At 43.6% G+C, this 15091-nt stretch overlaps 1 long non-coding RNA gene across 2 annotated transcripts in view; it reads left to right on the top strand.

Annotated features, from left to right (window-relative positions):
• The window catches only part of Gm30528, a 33749-nt gene that overhangs the window by 4120 nt on the left and 14538 nt on the right, over positions 1 to 15091 (top strand). For both annotated transcript variants that reach the window (XR_384510.4, XR_384508.4), the window contains exon 2: positions 12302 to 12406. This is a non-coding gene — a long non-coding RNA (predicted gene, 30528). The remainder of the gene's footprint in view (positions 1 to 12301; positions 12407 to 15091) is intronic.

The raw sequence follows: 15091 nt of genomic DNA, 5'->3' as shown, positions 1-15091 counted from the left end.
GCAGCCTAGTTAGACTAGCTCTTGGAGGTGGTGGTCAAGAGTAATGAATAGTTTCTGAAAAATAAGCCCAAGCCAGGGATCAGGGATGAGGCATCCAGAGCCAGGAAACTGGGTTACCAAAGCAGGGTCTGTCTCCCCATTGTTCCTTTTCCCTAAACCCCAATCTCTTGGCTCTCCCGATGCCCAGATGCATAAAATATAAATCTGAGCAAGCAAGGCACAGGCTGGGATGGAACTGCTTGTCCTGAGGGGCTCAATGGGGAGCCACCACTGATCCATTAAGAAATACACAAATACAGCAAAATAAATCAGCACAAGACAGGCTGGCTAAAAGAAAGGCCTTGCTTTATGCCTCAGTCCTGCTCCAAGGATATGGAGCAGATCAGGTATATTGTTTAAAATATTAATAGTTAAAGGACACTTGTTTTTTTTTAAGATCAAAAAGCTCACTTTTTGATGCTGAAATATCTTCTATTGTATTGTTTCATATATTTAATTTTTATTTTTAGGGTTGCCATTTCTTTTTTCCTTTTTGGTTCTGCAAAATAGTTTCTTGTGATGGCCACTATCAGTGAGTGGAAAGAGATGGGTAGATTTAGTGTCCCTCAACTAGTGAAGGGACAGCCTTCCTCTGTCCCACCAAAGCTCAGAGGAGGGAAGGACTCTCTGGGACTTGCCTTTTCTTCTTAAAGCTCCTTAAAGTCACCCACCCTGTGTTTAAAAGAAGGGTTGGGGGCCTCGAATGGATCCTGGATCCCATTCTCACAGCTCTGAGCCTGAGTCTCCAGCTCTCCCCACCCTACCCTCAGCCCTGGGCTGCTGGAGCCCCTAGGGAAGACTAGCTTTTCATAAATGTATGCAGGGAGGGAAATTCGAGGTACCACATTTGTATATTTGTCTGGGCTCCCAGGATAGTGTAGGTGAGACACTCACTGTAAACATTAGAACCCTGGGATCTGATAAATTCTGTGAATAAGGATTGCCTCAGCCTCACAGCCAATGACCCTGTTATTGAATCCAGAGAATCCTGGGTCCCTTCACCTGGGTTGAAGTGGCTGATAGCTGTATCTGGGTTCCAGAACTCCTTGGGAAACTGACAAAAAAAAAAAAAATTCACTCTCTCACTAGTAAAATGCACATGCACAGAGTATCTCTGGCAACAGCTGGGATAATATGAAGCTTCTAGCTGTGATCTCTAGGTTGAGGATTCTCCCTAGTTAGTAAAATGTCCTTTGTTTTTGTAACTCCCTGCCCCCACAGTGCCCACCTCTGTTTGGGGGAGGTGGAGGGGTGTCAACAAGTCCTTCCCTACATATAGCCTGTCATTCTTGAAAAGGCTCTTTTCCTCCCTCTCTTCCTAGCAGAGGCCTTGCTAGTTTCTGTGCAGCCCCTGCAGAAACAAGGAGAATAGCTGTTAACAGAAGACTGGTCTATATGGTCTAATTACTCAACTGATTCCTGAGGCAGAGGAGTGCCTGGGGGCATATTGGCAGCAGTAGAGGCCTAGCTGTAGGGGAACCAATTCCCATCTCTAGTGGAAACTCCTATGCCAGGGGCAAGTTGCAATTACTATAATAATAGTCATAATAATAACAATAATAATTTATTTAGCATATCATTAGATGTGTATTTACTGTTTTCTCTCTGCTTTCTCACAAGTGTTTCCTAAGGAATTCTCACAACACCCAGGGGAACCAGTAATAAGCTAATTACCACCCTTCAGCTCCTTTCCTTCCCATCCACAAAGTTACCCTCTCAGAACATTTACAGAACTCCCTCTTGTGTTTTATACCTGCCTAACACATTCTCCTCGATTCCCATGTCTCCTCCTGGGGTCCCACAATTCCAGAGAAAGGGCCGGGAAGCAGAGTAGTTGAGGACCAGAGACATCCACTTTTCTGTGGTTGTTGTATTAATATTTTTTTTCCTGTTACTGCAACAGTGTTTGAGAGAAGAAGCAATTCTTTACCCCTTTGGCTCTTCTTTTTAGAAAGACTCTTTAGAAAGTTTGCGCTGCTATGATGTGAAGGTGCAGGGGCAGGTGGGGACTGTAACTACTCCTGAGGAGGGAACACCTACCCAGTGTCTTTAAGGAGTGCATGTCAGACTGCAGACCTGCAAATCCCACATACATTTTGGTTTTGGTCTCCTTTTGCAATGGAAAGAAAGAAAAGAATAGAGGGAGGAGAAAACAGGAGAGGGGAAGGAGGGAAAGGAGTGTGTATGTGTGCATATGTATGTGTATTCATGTGTGTGCATGTGTGTGTGCACATGTGTGCATGCATGTGTGTGTATTTCCTTGCTGCGAATATAACATTATATTTTTCTTGAGCAGATAATCACAAAAGTGGCTTTCTCCTCACAATGCTGATGATCAAACACAGTTTCTCATATATGCTAGACAAGTACTCTACTACTGAGCTCTGTCTCCTGGTTATACTTTCAGAATATTAATTTTTTCAGGGCATGGAAGTTTGTATTTGTTATCCCAGCACTCAGAAGGCTGAGGCAGGAGGAATGTCAAACTTTAAGACCAGCATGGGCTATAAGGTAGAATCCTGTCTCAACAGCCTTCCCCATAGTAAAACATTAATTTATTTGTGTTGCAAAATATAAATTTTTATATTTTCAGAGAGTATAATGAAGACCAGAGCAGACACATGCCTTTGGGTGTTGGATTCTGACTGAACTTCTGGACCAGCTAAGGGGACCGTGGGGTCCCACTGATCTGCAAAGCACACTGTCTTGTTACTCACCTCCTTGACTCCAGGTGGAGACAGAAGAGTCTTAGGAGAAGTAGAGCTGCCTAGCTAGGTCACTGAGTTCCTAGTGCTGCTGAGACTCCCTGATCCCTAGGATCAGCCCCTACCAACATGCCCAGAAACAAAGGCATACTCTAGGAAGAAGTAAGGCCAGGCTGGAAAGCACAAGAGCTAGGCAGAGTCATTATCAAGTTAGAATCAAGTCCACATCCCCCTAAACCACAGGGGAGTACCTGGCATTCTTGGTGGGTCTCATTACCATATGGTGTCTTCCCCTTTTTTACTTCCTTACACCTTTCTGTTGTTCATTCCACTGTATGCTTCCTGGACACTAAAAGCATATGCTCTGGCCCTTTAATAACCCCAGTCCCACTCAAACTTAATTTGTTGCAAGTCCCAGCCTCCTTTTCTCCACTGGTCAGCACCCAGATTAGGAAACCTTCACTAATGTGTTGATACACAGTCTCCTAGGCAATTTTTCTTTTTTTGGCTGAAAATCCTCAGAAGCTATTGTTCAGGAATAGGGAAGTTGCTATAATGACAGAATTATATATCCATGTGGCAGAAGCCATGGTACAAAAATTTTAAACTGAAAATATTTTTCATATATGTACTCTCCATTATACAAATTTGAGTGAAGGTAGTTTATGACTTTTCTTTCTTCCTTTCTTTCTTTCTTTCTTTCTTTCTTTCTTTCTTTCTTTCTTTCTTTCTTTCTTTCCTTCCTTCCTTCCTTCCTTCCTTCCTTCCTTCCTTCCTTCCTTCTTTCTTTCTTTCTTTCTTTCTTTCTTTCTTTCTTTCTTTCTTTCTTTCTTTCTTTCTTTCTTTCTCAGAGCTGAGGACCAAACCCAGGGCCTTGCACTTGCTAGGCAAGCGCTCTACTACTGAGCTAAACTCCCAACCCCATGATTTTCTTTTCTTTATAACCACCCATCTTGTCTGTGGATTAAACCAATGTTGCCCCAACTCTAAGATTCCCAGGTTACATGGGAAGGTACAGAACTTTCTGTTTCTTTCATTGCCAGAGTTCGAAAGGATAAATTAAGTTGCCTAGACTCATCTAGGTAAAAAGACTATAAACTTCTTGATCAGGGCTTCTTCTTTATTTGACCACAGTGGCCATTTGTTCTATAATTTAGTTGTAAATTACATATAGTGTCCTGCAGCTCCCTCAACACTTATGAGTATAATAGTTTCCATTTACAAAGATTGCTATATGCAAGATGCCTTGTGCTATATTTGACGAAGAAATATAACCTCAGGGGGTCAAGTCACCTGCTAAAGGTCGCATAGCAGGACTTGAATCCTGGTTGTAGTTTCCCTGTCTCCTGTGTTTTAACACCTCTAAGTCATGCTTCATGGATTACACAAAATGCCAATAATTATGGGAATGCAGTAGATTCTTTTTGTCTAAAAATAATTTTACACTCTATGGCTATGTCCAAGGTAGCCCCAGAAGGCTCTTTTGTTGGTTTGTTTTGGTTTTGGTTTGGTTTGTTTAGTTAGGGTTTCTCTATGCAGCCCTGGTCATCCTAGAACTCCCTCTGTAGACCAGGCTGGCCTCAAACTCAGAGATTCCCTGGCCTCTGCCTCAGAGTGTGTCCCACTCTCCAAGGCTTCAAGAGGCATTTCTACGCTGGCCTCTCCAGTGGCTGCCCCCAGGCGATGTCTACTGTGGGACTCTTTGCTTCCTTGAACTCAGGTTTACCACAGACCCTGTAATTTCTCAGCCTGAACACTACAGTAAGTAACCACTTTGAACCCACCCCTTCCTCAGACATAGGATACACTCATAATTGCAGGCATCTGTTTTCTAGGGGAGTCCCTGAGTTCTCACTTCCTCCTCTGAGTTCAGCTTCCCTAGGAGGGTCAGCTGGTGAAACAGGAGCTAGAGATTGATCTCCAGTGCCCCCCCCCATCCTAGAACTCCCCCAGCACTCCTTTTCTGACTCTATCCTTGTTTGATAAACTATCCCAGTGGTGCAGTTGCAGTTTAAAGATGTGATCTGCAGAGAGCTGTACTTAACACCATGTGCTCTAATGGCGGAACTTAAGGCATTTCAGTGGCAGGATAATTGGGGAGGGGGGAACAGAGCTTTCCCAGAGGCTTAAACTGCATCACTCATAAGGCTGATCCTGCATCTCATTATCCACGAACTTCAGATGAAAGCAACAAAATTGGATCCCTTTATTCTCCTATTTGAAGCTAAGCAGATAGTGTGCTGCTTTTCCTGTTTTCACCTGGCCGCTGGCATCACACAGACACGCTGACCCCTACATACACACACCAGCTTCCCACCCCTGGCTCCTCTCCCCAGTGAGCAGGGTCCTTAAGGGACACAGCTCCCCGTGGTGTGTGTCTGCAGGGACCCTGTGGAAAAGGTTGAGTTGTCAAATGAGGAGACACCCTATTCCCCCACCCCCACCAACTCTGGAATGAAGATGGAGAGTTTTCTGTGCCTGGTTTGGTTCACAGAGACACATAGTCCATCATTTGATTTGCTACAAAGGGTATTCCTTCTCCCTGCCCCCCAGCGTCCTCCAGTCTTTGCTTAAATCTCAGAGCTGGGAGGATCTTTGTGATGCCTAATCAAATCACTGCAAAGGAAGAGAAACTGAGGCTCAGATGGAGACACAATTCAGGTGCTGATTCCAGGAAGTAGTCTCTAAAGATCTTCCTTAAAGGTGGTTTTCTTTGTTCGTCAGCTGTATGCCTTTTGGAATCATTCCCATCAACGCCCTCCCCTCTTCTCCCCGCCCCAAACAAAAACTTGATTTCCATGGCACATCGATGAGTCCTCATTCCCTGTTGCATCCATTTTAGGGCACATGCAACATCATACAGGATACTCTATAATCCCACCAGAGCCCACCTATGATTTTTTTGTGGCATTCGAAGGCCACTTTCCCACTGTACATGCAGCACCTTATGCAGTCACTTTCCTAGCATTCCTGGACAGAGGAGTGAGGACAGCCCTTTTGGCCTTGGACTTCCCCACACCTGAACTGAGAAAAGGAAAGAACAAGACACAAAAAGTTGTTGAGCCTTTTGCCTGGATCTGGACAAAGCCGAGGCAGATCTATCTAGTTCAGGCCTGGGGCCAGGTGAGAGGGTTGATTTCAGCATGGGGGATTCTGGTTACACTCTACAGAGAACTTGTCAGATTTGACAGCTGCCAGATAACTGGGTTCTCTGAGCACCTCGGGTAAGTTCTCACTGAGTTTATTTCAGACAAATGAGTCTGGTTTAAATTCCTGCCAATGGGCTGGAGAGCTGGCTCAGTGGTTAAAGCTCTCGTTGGAACTGTAGAGGAGTTCAAGTTCAGATTCCAGTACTCACGTGGAGATTCATAGCCATCCTTAACTCCAGTGCCAGGGGAACTAACAATTTCTTCTGAAATCTGTGGGTACCAGGTGTGCACATAGTACACATATATACATGTAGGCAAAACACTCGCATTCACTAGAAAAAGTTAAATAGTTCTAAAGGAATTCTTATATAGTCACAGGGCCTTCCTTTGGGTTTGGTCTGCCTTCCTCTAGGCCTTGACTTCAAGAAATGCTTTTTAGTCTCTTGTTGACTCTAAATGGATCTGGAATCCCAACTATTTGGGAGGCTGAAGCAGGAGGATTGAGAGTCAAGGTCTGCCTCAATTACAGAGTGTGTTCAAAACCAGCCTGGCTAACTTAATGAGACACCCTCCAGCCACCATTTCAAATAATAAAAAGAAATGGGGATACAGATTAGTATAGAGGACTTGCTATTATTCACAAGGCCCTGGGTCAAATCCCTAGCACCATAAAGAAAAATAAATTTTAAAATATTTTAGGGGAGCTAGAGAGATTGCTCAGTGGTTAAGAATGCTCTTCCAGAGGTCCTGAGTTCAATTCCCAGCAACCACATGGTGGTTCACAACCATCTGTAATGGGATCCTATGTCCTCTTCTGATGTGTCTGAAGACAGTATACACTGTACTCGCATACATTAAAAAAATAAATCTTTAAAAAATATTTTTGGTGGTTTGAGACAGGGTCTCTTCAGCAGCTCTGGCTGGCCTTGAGTTCATAGAGATACATCTGCCTCTGCCTTCCAAGTGCTGGGATTAAAGGCACACAGCACCCACACTTGTCTCAGCTTAACAATTAATGAACAAAGAAACAACAACTTTCCCAGCACGAGGAAACAAATAAGAATTGACTAGTTCAGAAGTCAAATTCACTGATTACTCAGTTTGGTGTGGGCATACTGGCAATGTGACTGCAAGTTCAAGGTCATGGTTCAGTTATGGGCTCAGCTCTATGCCTTCAAACTGCATATGTTGGATTCCTAATTTCCAGTGCTCCAAATGTGGCTGTGGTTTGTAAGGAGGTCATTGATTTCAAATGAGATCCTGAAGGCAGACCCTCTCTCCGGGATGGACTGTGTCCTTATTAGAAGAGGAGAGTTCACATACATAGACCAATTGATGACTGAAAGACACTCTGGTTACCTCAAATCCAAGCAAAGGGGCCTTAGGAGAAACCAACAGAGCTAACTCCTTGATCTCAGACTTGATCAAGCCTCCAGGACTTGAGAAACTACAATTCAAGTAGTGATAGTCTGTTACAGTAACCCTAGCAAACCAATACAGTCTCTAAATGTGTCTAGGCCACGCGCTTGTTCTCAAGTCCTATTTTCTTCACACACACACCCATGATCAGAGACACATGCCGTGTCCTTCCAAATGCAAGTCACTGGCACTACCTCCCCCTCTCCTGCTGCCAGTGGAAGTCCAGGATCCAAACACGTTTATGTCCTGCCGTTATCAGATGCTGTTGCTGCATCTCTCAAAAATGGGTTTGAAGGGGCTGGTGAGAGGGCTCAGTGAGCAAAGAGGTGCTTGCTGCCAAGCCTGACCCCCCTGAAGCTGATTTCTGGAATCTACATGGTGGAAAGACAGAACCAACTGGTACAAATTGTCCTCTCATTTCTACATACCCACAGATACCTACATATACACACAAAATATAAAAATTGACTGAAAAAAAAAACCTTTTAGTGGGTTGATGCTTAACACAGCACCAACTGGTCTTACTGGTTTATCTTTTTTCAACTGGGGATCTTGTTTTCCAAACTGTCAGATATTGTCTAACCTTTCTAACTTAGAGTCACTCTGTGGGTAGTCAACCACCCAACCCAGCCATCCCATCACTCTAGTTCTTTAATTGACTGGTATGTTCACACAGAAAAATTGGCCCCAGACAACTGACAGCCTCACTCAGGTCCAGTGAAAGCACATCTATAAGATGCCTCTTAGGCCAGTCAGCTCAGCACACAACATTCCCTTGGATGATGTGAGCCCTCCAGATAAAGTACATTTACTGTCAAGAGGCAGAGGGAAGACCATGAGAGACATGAAAAACAGATGAACAAACTTGAAAGACTCAGAAACATAAGCAAATGATATTCTCTTAATGATCAGAGAAATACAATTTGCATTACTGGGTATTACAAAGAGAAGAATCCTTTATGTTGTTGGGAAATATTTAAAAAAAATTCTTACAGACACACACACACACACACACACACACACACACACACACACACACACACACACTCGTGTACCCCTCAGAATGTAGATTTGGTCAGAATTTGGCCCACTTGTTGATACAACTGAGAATAGAGTTTGGCTCCAGAGCATTTGCATGCCTTTGGCTTTAACACTTGGTTCCAGGACTGCTGTGCATGTATCCTCACACATGTATGGGAGCTTGGGTTTGTATCTCACTGAGTTTGCTGGTGGATAGCTGTATATTTGCATCAATCTTTCAGTCTTTGCATTTGTTTATAAGTGGCCTGAGTTTGAGCAGACAAGCTCTCCTGTGCTTCCATGCAGTCTCCTTCTGGATATTGGTGTGAAGATGCTATTACATGTAGGGGTCATTAACACCAAGGTGACTTAAGACATCTCTCAAGCTTCTGGCAAGCCAGGGAAGAAATCTGATGCTGAAGAATGGCTGGGCAAGCCCTTTGCTCAGATTCCTGTTGGCTCAAATCCTATTTTCTTCCAGTTTGAGATCTGCAGTATCTTCCAAGAGCCCCTTTTGGCAGCCCCCATATCTGAACCTCCAGGGTCTCTTCTCAGCTCATTTTTAATAGACCCATTGAGGACAGGAGAGGAGCTGGCAGTTGCCTGGGACTTAAATACAGAGATAAACATGGAAATGTCATCTTTTCCCCACTGTTTTCATTTTCTATTATTGACATTTATCAACTTTAAAATGAGACACAGGGGACCTAACAGCTCTGCATTTCTTAGACCCTTTTTACTCTTTAAAGCCAAATGATTTTCCTAAAAATTTTTTGATAGGTATCATAATCATATTGTTGCTCTGTTGCAAAAAAAAAAATCTTAAAATAGCCAGTAGAAGTACTTTCAAAAGAAATGATACATCTACGATTTGCTTCAAAATATTTGCAACAATATGGTGTAGGGGAAGAGACAGAGCTAGGTTGGTTGGGGATAGGTCACTGTTGAAATGAGGAGCTGAGTACAAGTGCCTGATAGTATCATTTTCCCTACAATTTTGTTTGGACTCTTCTGTAAGAAAAATTAATCATATTCACTCAGGGGTCTCCTTCTATCTTGATCTGCTTTGGAAACTATAGCATCTGCCTATTAGGTTGATGAAGAAGTGGAGACCCTTACCTGGCAAGAGATTTGCTCAAGGCAACTGGGAACAAAAGGCTTGGCTGAATTCAGGAGGACTGACTTCTACTGAGGGCTCTTCTCCTACATAAACATGAGCTTCTGAGCTCCATGAAACCACAAAATACACAATATAAATACTTATGAGACTAATAAAAAGGAGCAAGACTCCAGTTGCTCGTACATTCGTATGGGGCATACCTAAGCAGGTATATGGACACCTGAGGGTTCCATTCTCACAGATACGATTGCCTTAGTGGCACACCAGCGGCAAATGTATCTCAAATGTGATAGACGGGAAAAACAAAATATATCACATTTCTATCCCCAAGTGAGCTTGTTCTGTGTACTCCTGTGAAAAGCTGAGCTTTCTATGTAATGTTGTTAAGAATATGCCGGTAGTGAGCTTGGGAGAAAGAGATATTCCTGAGATCAGACATATCACTCTGAGACCTTGGCGAGGATGGAAAAACATTAGCAGACTGGTGCCCTGTACTTCTCAGCAGAGCTGTAACTTAGCCTGCAGGGGTGAGAGACATATTTCTCTCTTTTCATAGGTATATTCAAATAATACCAACATTGCATACTTCCACAAATGGCTTGCACAAAGTGCTCATCTACCTTCCTGAGACACTCACTACAGCCACATCTCTAGAGAAAGGGCTGAGATGAGGTGAACATAGATCCAGGACCAGAGAACTGGAGATCTAATCTCCTCCAGTGTCTGCTGACCACGTGGTTATCAACAAGTCACATTGCTCTGCCCTGGCTCCAATTTTCCTTTTGAAAATCAATATTAAACATTGAGCCACATATCTCCCAATGTATGAAAGCTACTTTACACATTATTTTGCATTTTACTCTACATATCTCTGTTAAAATAATAAAAAGCGCATTGTGGTTTGTATAGCATATCTATCTACCATCTACGTATCTCTGTGTCTACCTAAGTAATTCTATAAGAGAGAAAAATTTAGAAACTTGCCTAAAATAGCTCAAATTGAATATCATGTAGTATAGTAAAATGGTGTTGAGTTTGGAGGTTGGAAGCACCCCTCAAGAGTTAAAATGGCCAGGAGGTGGTGGCACACGCCTTTAATCCCAGCACTTGGGAGGCAGATGCAGGCGGATTTCTGAGTTCGAGGCCAGCCTGGTCTACAAAGTGAGTTCCAGGATAGCCAGGGTTATACAGAGAAAAACCCTGTCTCGAAAAAGCCAAAAAAAAAAAAAAAAAAAAAAAGAGTTAAAATGATGTCCAAAATAATTACTATAGCATGTGTTCTGCTGGTTGTACAAAAACCTGGGGGTTCTGGGGCCCCTGTCTAGAACCTGATACAGTTTTCTATCTGTACCAGGCTATGCACCTCAGACACTTCACCAAAAGGGATGTGCAACAATGTGGAAGGACAGCACGATTACACTAACAGCATATTGCAACTAATGCAAATGATCATTTTCCATTAAAAGTTTGTTGGATGTAAATATTATTTTAGAAAGATACAATCTACCTTAATGATATGCTCCTTGAATTTTTTTTTTTTTTTTTTTTTGAGGCAGGGTTTCTTTGTATAACCTAGGCTGTCCTGGAACTCACACTGTAGACAAGGTTAGCCTAGACCTCAGAGATCTGCCTGCCACTGCTTCCAAATGCTAAGTTTAAAAGCATGTGCTACCACTGCCCAGTGGTCCTTAAAATTATTTACACACACACACAAACAATTTTTTAGAGATGGTCTCTTGTAGCCCAAGCTAACCTCAAATTCACTATGGAGGAGGCATTAGCCTTGAACTCCCGATCCTTCTGCCTCCACCTCTTAAATGGTGAGTGTCGTCTGCAAGTATGCCCTACCATGTCTGTAGGTATGCACTACCATGTCTGTTTTATGTAGTGCTTGGGATTGAACCTGAGGCCCCGTGTATGCTAAGGTAACGCTCTACCAGAACTGAGCTACATCCCCAGCCAGAATGTCTAACAATTTATATTTTTATGCCAAATATTGAGAACTACCAGGCTGATGAGGACGAGAACCCATGAAGACAGCGAAGCCCAAGCTCCTCAGGTTCTTCTTGCCTCCCATTGAGGCTCCTACTGCCTTTGCCTCACAATGGCTTCTTACCAAACTCTCATTTTAGCAACCACACTCTATATCCATCAGAAGCAGTTAAGTGGAACAGTTCTGGGCATCCAGTCAGAGGTCAGGCAAATTCAAGCAGATTCTGAGCCCTCTCAGTGAAGCACATTCCTGGCCTCCTGGGGTTTGTCACCACCCCCCACACCATCCCCTGCCCCCCATTTATCTCTGAGACAGTCTTTCTACATAGCCTTAGCTGTCCTGGAAATCACTGTGTAAACCAGACACAGAGATCTGACTGCCTCTGCCATCCAAGTGCTGAGAAGAAAGCCATCTACCACCAAGCCCAGCTTCAGCATCTCTTTTGTCAAATGGAAACACAATAACTTTCTTACTATGCTAAGGCTTAAATGAGATAGTGAATCTAATCCACTGCCTAGCTCATAGCAAGTCCTTCTTAACAGGAATAACAGATAACATTCCCGAACACCTACAATATGCCACGTATAAATCAAAATATTCCTCAAACATTAATCTATTGATCCCTACAATACCCTACAAAGACAACTAACAGGCCTAGCACATAGATACCTATGATTCTTGCTGTGTTGCTGTAGTGGTGATTGTTTATAAGGTCTGGCCCGGGGGTATAATGTGTAGATTGGAGGGCTAAATTAGCATTTGTGGGTTTTATTTAATTTTAACATTGAAGCAAGTGAGATAGGTAAGAATTCTGATCTTCTAGGCAGTCCGTTGACTCCTGCCTCCCTCCTCTTAGCCACCCCAGGCATAAGGAGACAAGTCAAACACTAAGCTGAGTCCTTAGGCCATGTGGTCCACAGCATACCAGCAGCCCAAGCCTGAAGTAGCAGGAACATTAGTGGTAAGTGAAAGAATTTATTTCCTAGGTGCCTGGTTTAAATGCTATTCTGTGTCACATAAGCTTCTACACATATGATATATGTTGCCTTCAGCAAAGTTACCTACCCATGAATATATGAACAGAGACATAAGTGTATTTGGGGCTTTGCATGTATGTATCACATGTTTGAAGCTGTGCCTGTACATAAATATGTATGCTGGGAGAAAGAACTGTGGGATAATTAATCAGACAAGACTCTCTCCACTGTCATCCCTCCAGAACAGCAAAGGCACTTTTGCCATCAAGGTCTGTGAGTCTGTGTGTATGTGAGTGAGTGAGTGTGTGTGTGTGTGTGTGTGTGTCTTGGTAGGTAGTTCAGCTGCCTTTGTCACCATGGAAACGGAGGGATAAACCACTGGGAGCACAAATCTGAGGCTCTTGACCAACTGCTGCTCTTCTAGAATAAAAGAGACAAGTCCCCAGCAGAGCTGAACCCTAGGACAGAGCTGAAAGAAGGCAAGGAGAAAAGTTACTCTTTCCCATTAGGCATTAGGATTAAGGACCTTAAGATTATTCTATTTATGTATTCTGGGGCTATAAAGTTGATTTTGCTAGAAGCGGGTCTATCCAGCATTGCTCAAGAGCTTGAATCTAAGTTATCTAGTCCTATACACAAGCAAATTGACAAAGAGAGGAGAGGCTGGCTATTGTCTACCTAACTTAGGGCTATAATGATCTCCTCCAAACTTCTGAAATCAGAAGACTCTCATCAGAGGGTGCATTCAGGAAGAAGGCTGTAAAGGAGTCATTTTAAGATACTTTTTTAAAAATTATTTTTCTAGAAGACAGAGAAGAGAGGCCCAGCAATCTGCAGAATGCAGAGAGTGCCATGCCTCTTCGAGAATTCTGAATGAGACTGGAGACCTTCTAATTGTTAAAAAGTTACTTTGCAGCAGAGAGAAGGGGTGGAGAAATAATTAGAAGAAAGAATTGTGATTTGAAAAAGAACAGAAAGAAATGCATGGCCAGGTAGAAAGGTTAGAAAGGCCATGTTCAGTCTAGGGCTAGAATGAGGAGTTCCCATGGCCGAGCTCACAAAAACCCAGCAGAGAACAGCACAGTTGTCTAATAATCCAGGGCCAAGCCTTTCCATGCAGGATTCCTAGTTTTTAATCTTTATTTAATAGATAATTGTCCCAGTAGGAAAAGGACTGGGTCCTGACAACCAAGACTTAAACTGTATATCCTCAGGACCCCCTCTAACTGGGAGAATGAAGGGGGTACAAGTTTTGACCTCAGATATCTGGATGGTGATGTATCAGAGCCTTTTGTAAATGCTTGAGGTGGAGGGCGGAAGAGAAGAAGAGTATGGGGGAGGGGCAGACTGAACAGATGCTTCCAGATCTGAAGAAACAATTTGGGGAGGAGGGTGGAGAGGATCAAACAGAAGAAGAGGAGGGGCAGGGAGAAAAGGGAGAAGAACAAAGGTATAGTGAAGATTGGAGGCTCTGCCTTGGAAGAGATAAAGGGGGATCTGGTGAGATTGCTGAGCCAACATCTGCCCTGCTATAAAACCTTGTTCTCTTTGCTGCTGGCCCAGGGACTACTCCAGAGTGGTCAGATCCGGTCTGAGGAGGGCAGCCTGGAGGCCCATTCAGGAACCTTTGAACCTTAGCTGTCCCTCCAAAACTGTCACCTTTTGGCTCTCCTTTCTTAGCTTTTACAGTTGGGGGCAGGGTTCCTAGGAGGGAAGCTGGGATTGGTGATTATCTCAGAGGGTTACTGCAGGAAAAGAGAGGGGTAAAAATACAGGGAAAGGCAGACTGCAAGTGCAGAAGGCAGTAGACATGACAGTCAAGAAAAGACAGCTGGAGGCAGTCACATTCCAAAATGGTTTGAAACTCTCTGAGACTGAGCCCCAGCCCCCAGCCCCTAAGGAGGTTCCCAGGTGAGATGATGACAACCTCACTACACCTGAGCCAGGTGCAGTAGACAGTAACAAGGCCCAAGCTGGGGAAAGTACACCCATAGCGATCCATACCTCTCCCATCCCCCTTCTCCTGAAGGAGTTGAGTTCATTCCTGCAGCTAGAACCCAAACCCAAATCTGTAATTGTAACGTCCTAAAATCTGTTCCATCTGAGTGGAAAGACTCAACATGTACAAACTTACAGATACATTGTTGTCCAAAAAAGCAGAGTCACGCTAAGAGCTTGGCTATTACCATAGTGGGGAGGCACCACCCTAGCAAGAACAAACCGGTTTGGAGGACTTCTAAGTGACTCACCTTCCAGTCCCTTATCAACAACCCATCGGGTTTAAGAACGCTCCTCTTTTTAATAAAAGGCCAAATCCTAATCTGGCATAGAGACAAAGGCCACAGCATCTATGCAGCCACCTCTTGCAAGCAGGGCTTTCTGGCCTATAATTCTGATGATGGTTGGTATGATGGCCTGTGATCTTTCTGGCAGCCCTTGGTGGAGCTCAAATGAGCTCTTCCGCCCTCTCCATACCCTCAGAAATCTCCAAAGGGTCGTATTTCCTGCGGGTTAACTCGGGAAAAACTCATTTCTAAAGAAAAACAAAATCTCCTTATTTGGTTAAGTGGTATGTTGGTCGAGGAGTAATTGAGAGAGTACACTTAATTTTCCATGAAGTAGCGGGTTGGCTGGGAAAGAGGTGTGATAGAGGAAAGAAAGGAGATTGG

Source organism: Mus musculus, chromosome 15 (genome assembly GCF_000001635.26).
Source record: "Mus musculus strain C57BL/6J chromosome 15, GRCm38.p6 C57BL/6J".
Taxonomy (NCBI): Eukaryota; Metazoa; Chordata; class Mammalia; order Rodentia; family Muridae; genus Mus; species Mus musculus.
The sequence above is the reverse complement of the archived record's forward strand: the minus strand, read 5'-3'. Positions and strand labels throughout refer to the sequence as shown.